Below are 8,484 nucleotides of genomic sequence, written 5' to 3' on the forward strand. Positions count from 1 at the left end.
GGCTTGTTGTCATTCTGGCGATCTGTGCGGTGTTGGCATTAGTAAGCTTTGTGGCCAGGTAAACCGCAGACATAACACTTGAGCGTCTTTCCTTCAGATTTGGCTTTTCCTGATTTTTTGAACTTGGTAGCCTTCTGAGGTTTCGTCTTCTTGTCTTGATTCCCACGTTTCATGATCTTCTTAAATTTAGACTCAACCAGGTTAGCTCTAAAAGATAAATTACTCATAGAATTAGTAAGCTTATCTTTTAAACGATTGGCTTCTTCAATATTCATATGGCCCACGAGCTCTTCAAGCGAAATTTCTCTCTTCTTTTGCTGAAGAGAGTTACGGTAGTCGGACCAGGACTTGGGCAGCTTCTCAATGAGAACATTGGCTTGTAGCACCTCGCACATTTGCATCCCTTTGGTGATGATGTCAGCGACTAGGTTCTCATAGTCATGGACTTGATCTATTATTGGCTTGTCATCAGTCATCTGGAATTTGAGCCATTCGCAGACAACGTATTTCTTGATTCCAGCATCGTTCGCACCATACTTTTTATCGAGAGTATCCCATATTGTATTGGCACTCCTTTCTCTAAGGAACATATCAAATAATTTATTTGACATGTGACTTAGCAGATGTCCTCGCACCGTTTTGTTGTCTTTCTCGTACTTCTCGTAAGTAGCGAGTGCAGCAGTGGCAGTTGCTAAGGCATCATCATTGAGGACCGCATCAACATTATTATCGGTAGCTGGGGTTGGCGGCATGGTAGGTGGTGGCTTGAGCAGGACGTAGTCAAGATCAAGTTGCTCGAAGAATATCAAGATTTTTTGGGACCACCTTCTATAATTCTTTCCATCAAGTGCATCGAGCTTGGAAAGATCGGGTATCATTTTGCTCAAAGGTGTTGACATGATTACAATATATAGAATTCGTTTCTAAATTGTTGGATATATGAACTGCAAAACTACACAGTTATCACTGAATGAAAATATAAACAGTAATTAAAAGGAACAGATTCGTAAATTGTATCGTGGTATAACTACTGCCTTAGAAACGAATTCTCCCTGATGTGTGTAATCACTGCAGTAGGCGGACCGTCCCCCGAGGTTAACACGGTCGCTCCGAATTCCGTACACCCGAAATCGGAGTGGACTGCCGGTGGTATTGCTCTTCTTATCGGAAATCACATAAAGAATAATTGCAGCAAACACTTTGAGAGTGAATTGTGAATGTTGAGAGTGAGTTGAGAAGCTGAATATAACCCTCTATTTATAGGATAGAAATAGGGTTAAAATCGTCCATAAAATTTCAGGATTAAATCTCAGGATTAAATCTCTTCTTTTGTAACAGCTAAAACGTCTAGATGAACCTGACTAAAAAATAGTCCAGGTTCATTGCATCATTGTTCAGCTGTTATAACTCCCAAAATTATATCATGTAACCCATGGAATTAAATCAAATAACTCATGTAACTCCTGATATTAACAGCTTGTCTCCTCTGTACAAAGCTGAAAATCAGTCCAGATACATCTTAACATTTTTTATTTAATTTAGGAAAAGCTGTTTAATTTCTGATAACTCTCATAAACCAGCTGTTATCATTTGAAATTAAACAGTCCTCAGCATCTTATAAATATCAGTTGAAATCTTTCACATTTTTCCATTTGTTTCTTTCAAAGAGAAATTCCTCAATAATTTTCTCTAAAAAAGATAGAATCCGCGCGGGCGTGTCGAAGACACGTATTACCACGACCATGACCATGACCACGACCACGAGCCGTGCCGTACCGAGACGGGACGGATGGCGGCGGCGGCTATGGCGGTGTACGAGAGTTCCCCTTGTTCTCTTTCACTCAACAAGGAAGTGGGAATTCCATACTATAAATACCCATTCCCAATAGTGTTTCCAATACTATGTGGCATTGAGCATTACCAACATTCCCCCACTAATGCGAAAGAATTCTTCTGAAACTCGAAAACAAACTTTCCAGAAGAGCAATAGCTAGATTAGTTGCTTAAGCACTAGTGAACGTATCTGGAACTAGTACATAGTGATGATGAACAATCATTCTCTTAGATAAGTGAAACTAGTTTGGAACTTTCTAAGATGGGGGTAAACTCATAACATACAACTAACCCCTTCATCCACCTAAGTCCTCGATGTGTAAGATATATATATACAAAAGTATATATTTGGCCATTTTACCTCAGGAATCTAGTAAGTGTGCTAGAAAAATGGCCCAACATTTTTCATAGAAGGCGGCTAACCCTTCTCACTTACATAGGTTATTTCATCAAGTTTATCTTAACATAAACCACCCTTAAAAGGGATATGAAATAATTAAGAGCTTTTATAATAGCTCAACCTCACAAAGGGTATTGTGACTTTCTTCAAGTTCATTATAAATGAACCACCCAAACTCTGGGCTAAGAAGTCATTAAGAATAAATATTCAACCTCATTTATCGGTAAATTCAATAAGTCCTTCTCACTAGAATCATCCAAATACTTGGATTTGAATTTATTAAGAGTTTAACAAACTCAACCTTTCTGTCGGTAAGTTCATCATTTCCTACCCACTCACTCTGGGTTATGAACTTATTAAGAATAGATATTCAGTCAAAATCTGTAAATTCATCAAGTCTTTCTCACTAAGACCACCCAAAGCCTGGGTTATGAATTTATTAAGAGCACTTAAGCTCATCCTGGGCATGCAAATTATTCGTCATAGGGATAGGCAATAGGAATGTGCACTATGAGTCTTTCAATGGTTTCGTTTGACCACATGGAACTTAGATAACTAAGTTGGGTATCCACCATGAATTCCTCAACCAATGGGCTTTAGACCCATCCCCCTCGACGAATCTAGGACCAGCTTCCGACTTAACCCTTTGGTAAGTGGATTTTCTAGGTTCCTTTCCGACTTCACATACTCTAAAGAGAGCACTCCATTCTTTATTAAGTGTCTAACAGATTCATGTCTTATGCGAATGTGTCTTTTCTTACCATTGTAAGCTTGGTTCTTAGCCACACATATCGTAGCTTGTGAATCACACAATAATGAAACCGAAGGAGTCAGTCTTCCCCACAACGGAATATCTGCTAACAAGCTTCTGAGCCACTCGGCTTCTTGCCCAGCTAGGTCAAGAGCTATAAACTCTGACTCCATGGTAGAACGAGCAATACAAGTCTGCTTTGATGATTTCCACGAGATTGCTGCTCCACCCAAAGTAAAAACATACCCGCTCGTAGAGCTTACCTCATCATTATCAGAAACCCAGTTGGCATCACAATATCCTTCTAGTACCGCAGGAAAGCCAACGAACTAAAGTTTCCAAACCAAAGTACCCTTAAGATACTTCAGTAAGCGTTTAAGAGCAATCAAGTGTTCACCACTCGGATTATGAGTATATATACTTAGTCTACTCATAGCATAAGCAATATCAGGCTAGGGTCATAAGGAGTTCGAACAGGGACGATATCAAAACTGTCAAATTTCTTTAGCACTTTCTCTATATAATGTGCTTGACTTAAAGAAAATCCCTTTTCAGTTTTGGTAACTCTAACTCCTAAGATTGCATCAACTTCTCCCAAATCTGTCATCTCAAACTTAGTGGACAAGAAACTCTTAACTTTGTTAATGGACTCGATGTTAGAACTGAAAATTAACATGTCATCAATATACATGCTTATGATGACACATTCAGTGTCAAACATCTTCGAATACACACAAGTATCCAAACCATTCACAACAAAACTAGATACCAAGTGTCTCCATTGACTAGGTGATCAACTAGAGGTGTAAATGAATAGATCGTTCAATGAATTGTCCACATAACGATCATTTATCAAGCTAAATAAAAGATTATGAAATTTTCTTATGCTTATTTAATAAAAGAACGAACACAAACAGAGGTGTGTTCGGTTCATTTATGTTATCAAACAAATTCATTTATTGATTTGTTTATAAGCTCATTTATTGGCTCATCTATCCTAATCTTCTTTTCTTTTTATTTTTTTATATTTTAAATATTGGGGAAGATAGAGACTAAATTGAACATAAGGTAAACAAATATGTTTTTGAACGCTAAACGAATGAACGCCTTAAAAAATAAATAAACGAATGTGAACACGATACTAAAAATTTAAATGAACATGAGCCAAAAATGAATACCTTTGAAAATAAACAAAAAACATAAACATAGCTTTGTTCGATAAGCTCAATTGATTTATACCCTTAGGTTAACCACTTTCCGAAAAGGTTAAAATAATAGAGAAAAAAGTTGTGATGAGTAAGGGTCCAATATCTTTAGTGCTAAGAGGTTGGTAACCCCTTTTGTTCCATTTAATGCTACTAAAGAAATATGGCTCTGAAAATAAACTGATTCAGAGGATCAAGCACTGGATTTCTATGGCATTCGAACCCTAAAATGAAGAACAAAAGAAGAGTTGACTCACCAAAACATAGACAAACGATGAGGTCAAAATGTTTGAATGTTGTTGGATATATGAACTGCAAAACTACACCGTCAGCACTGACTAGAAATATAAACAGTAATTAAAAGGAACAGATTCGTAAACCGTGTCGTGGTATAACCACTGCCTTAGAAACGAATTCACCTCGATGTGTGTAATCGCTGCAGTAGGCGGACCGTCCATCGAGGTTAACACGGTCGCTCCGAATTTCGTACACCCGAAATCGGAGTGGATTGCTGGTGGTATTGCTCTTCTTATCGGAAAGCACAGAAAGAATAATTGCATAAAACACTTTGAGAGTGAATTGTGAATGTTGAGAGTGAGGTGAGAAGCTAAATATAGCCCTCTATTTATAGGCTAGAAATAGGGTTAAAATCGTCCATAAAATTTCAGGATTAAATCTCTTCTTTTGTAACAACTGAAACGTGTAGATGAACCTGACTCAAAAATAGTCCAGGTTCATTGCATCATTGTTCAGCTGTTATAACTCCCGAAATTATATCATGTAACTCATGGAATTAAATCAAATAACTCCTGTAACTCCTGATATTAACAACTTGTCTCCTCTGTACAAAGCTGGAAATCAGTCCAGATACATCTTAACGTTTTTGATTTAATTTAGGAAAAGTTGTTTATTTTCTGATCTCTCATAAACCAGCTGTTATCATTTGAAATTAAACAAGCCTATAAATATCAGTTGAAATCTTTCACAACGACCACGACCACGACCACGACCACGAGCCGAGACAAGACGAGACGGCGGCGGCGGCGGTGCACGAGTGTCCCCCTTGTTCTCTTTCACTCAACAAGAAAGTGGGAATTCAATACTATAAATACCTATTCCCAATAATATTTCCAATACTATGTGGGATTGAGCATTACCAACAAATTTCTATCCCAAAATGAGTCGGCCAAGGGTGCCACCAACAGAGGCAACATTGAAGTGAATCCACACCAAGTGTTCACTGTCTTGGCTGCTGAAGAATTGGTCATTTTCACAACATCAGTTAGATAATAATCTAAACATGCATGCGAAGATAATATATTTCAAGGACTCTCCAAATATACATTTAGAAAGATATAGAAAAACTGAACATAATCGTGACCCAAAATTTTATATCAAGGACAAATTTATAAAATTTTATTAAGAATAACTTTAATAGAATTTTAATAAAAAATTATAAAAATAATTAAATTATATGAAAATTTTAATTTTTTATGAAAAAAAGACGATAACCCATCCATCAGGCCTATCAATCTTTTCCTGGACAGATCGTTTTACGTGGAAATGCATGCTAGCTAACCAGCAAACCCAAGTTAACAGATAATATGCAGTGTGTTATATATATATTTGAAAAATCTAGGATAAATATAAGATCACAATAAATTATTTGACAATAAATGCTCATATTTTTATTATTTGTGATGTTTGAACCTGAAATCTTAAAAAATAATAATAAATCACTAAACTACTAAGATCGCTTAATTCATGCATATACACGCGCATATGGGACGATCTTATATAATTACCTATAAGAAGAACACATGACCTGGAAAGTCGCTGAACTCTTCCACCACCAGCCATGGTGAAAGGGAAAATGATCTGCTGTACCAAATGGAAATGGGTCTGGGTTACAAATGATTCAAAACAAGACACGACAGCCTGCTTTATTGTCAGAGAATGAGGGGTGTACTAAAAAACTAATCAAAGTGACTCAACTTTCATCCACAACAATCTCAGTCTTTTCCGAAAAGAAAAATTATTGCAGAAAACATAGAAATGAAAATTTAGTCTTGCTTGAGTAATCACAGTCAGTTGTATAGATAGTCTCGAACTCCTCGTTGCTCTTAATCTTTTATTTATTTATCTAAGATGATTATAAGTGGCGGTATATGTTTTAAAGATTTTAAAACATTTAATAATGATCACTCAAATTATTATATTATTTGGCACCATTTCTTAGTGTCATAACCGTCTTTTGGGTTGGACTCGGAATTGGGCTTCGACTTGAATAAAAACGTTAGAGCCGCTACCGATCATTTAAAAAAATATTTAGGTTGATCGGACATCATCTTACCTGATCTGCATTTACCAGAAATATGTCGGATTCGAGAATCGGTTACAGTCAAGGAAGAATTAGCACCATTGAATTTTCTTTTCGGTACCATTTTAATTTTTCGGTTGTATTAATTACGAAAATTAAAATTTAAAGATTCAATTCAAATTATTTACCTTTGATTGATTAAAATTGTCCCTAAAAAGTCAAAAGAAATATTAAATTGTGAAATATAAAAAAATAGATAAGTTGAATAGGACAATATTAAAAGCGAAAAGAAAAGAGAGAGTAAAATAAAATAAAATAAAATAAAGAAAATATTAAAATAAAAAACGAATAAAAAATAAAATAAAAACGTTAAATTTTGAAAGAAAAAAATAGAAAGGAAAAAATGTTAAGAAAAAATGTTAATAAAAATACAAAACATAAAAATAAATAAATACATAAATATATAAAAGTTAAATGATCAAATTGAATTAAATTGAAATTTATGGATCTAATTAATACTTGAAAATGAGCTATCGAAAAAAAACAAAAGATTAGGGGACCAAATCATGAAATATAATAAATATAATGAAGGATTAAATTGAATTAATTGAAAATTCAGAGACAAAATTGCAGCAAGTGACCAAAATGAATTATGCATCAAAAGTATAGGGATTGTGGAAATAATTTAAAAATCTCATAATTACAACCTAGTCTACTATAAATAACCCCCAAAACACAAAATATCATTCAACCTCATTTCTCCAACAAAAAAAAAACAAATCTCTCTCCCTTCTAAACTTTCTCAATCCTCTCCCCCGAAAAGCCATCCGGCCAAAGGTTGGTCACCTTCCTCGGCAACACTCCGCCGCCCTGCCCGCTGCTCCGGCCGTCGCCTCTAGTGGCCGGAAAAAACCAAACTTCCCCAAAATATTCCCCTCAACACACTAAAACCCAAATCCGAAACCCGAATCCTCTAAAACCGTTCTCCCTGGCGTAGATCTAACTCGAAAGATTCGGGTTTTACCTTTTCCAATGGCTTCTCATTTTTTTTGACGACCCTTCCTCTTCCTTGACACACTCTGACGACTCAGAAATTAAACGTTCTTGTTGATTTCCTTGTTTAGCTTTATTGTTTGGTTGTGTATTGGTTACCGTTTTTTTCTCTTGTTGTTTGCTTTTCCGATTGTTGATGTTTTTTTTTCGGCCTCTCCGGTGAGGCATTTATAGCCCCTAGTCGGGACTGTTCTCTGTTTGCTTCGGTTTAGTGTTTTATTGGGATTGAAATACTACATGATTAATTTGTTTGGTTTTGATTTTTACGAAACCCTGTTGTGTCGAGATATCAGGGTTATTTGTTGCGGCTGGGATGAGGACTCTCTAAGAGTCCTCGGTTTGACCGACAGTTCACCTCTTAACCGATGGATGTGCGTCGCCTTTTTTATGTGTAGAAACCCTAACTTTATCTTACGCTGGGTCAGGCCCCCTACCGGGCTTGCTTTGCTGGGTCAGGCTGATATGGCCCGGTTTGGCTTCATATTTGGACCCGAACTTTGGATCTTTGGAATCATTGGACCTATTTTTTAAATAAAAATTAAATTAAATAAATAAGTAATAAAATAATAAATAATAATAGAATTAATATATAATAAAAACTATATAATATTATATTTTAAAAAATAATATATATTATATATGTTAAAAAATCATTTTAAAAAACTATATATATGTTTTCAAAAAAATCATTTTTAAAACTATATAATATATATATATATATATATTCAAAAATTATTTTCGAAACTATATAATATATATGTTTTCAAAAATTGATTTTCAAAACTATATAATATATCTTCAAAAATCATTTTCAAAACTATATAATATATGTATTTTCAAAAGTTGTTTTCAAAATTATATAATATATATATTTTCAAAAATCGTTTTCAAAACTATATAATATATATATTTTTCAAAAAAT

The sequence above is a fragment of the Hibiscus syriacus genome, unplaced genomic scaffold (genome assembly GCF_006381635.1).
Source record: "Hibiscus syriacus cultivar Baekdansim isolate YM2019G1 unplaced genomic scaffold, ASM638163v2 tig00112230_pilon, whole genome shotgun sequence".
Lineage (NCBI taxonomy): Eukaryota > Viridiplantae > Streptophyta > Magnoliopsida > Malvales > Malvaceae > Hibiscus > Hibiscus syriacus.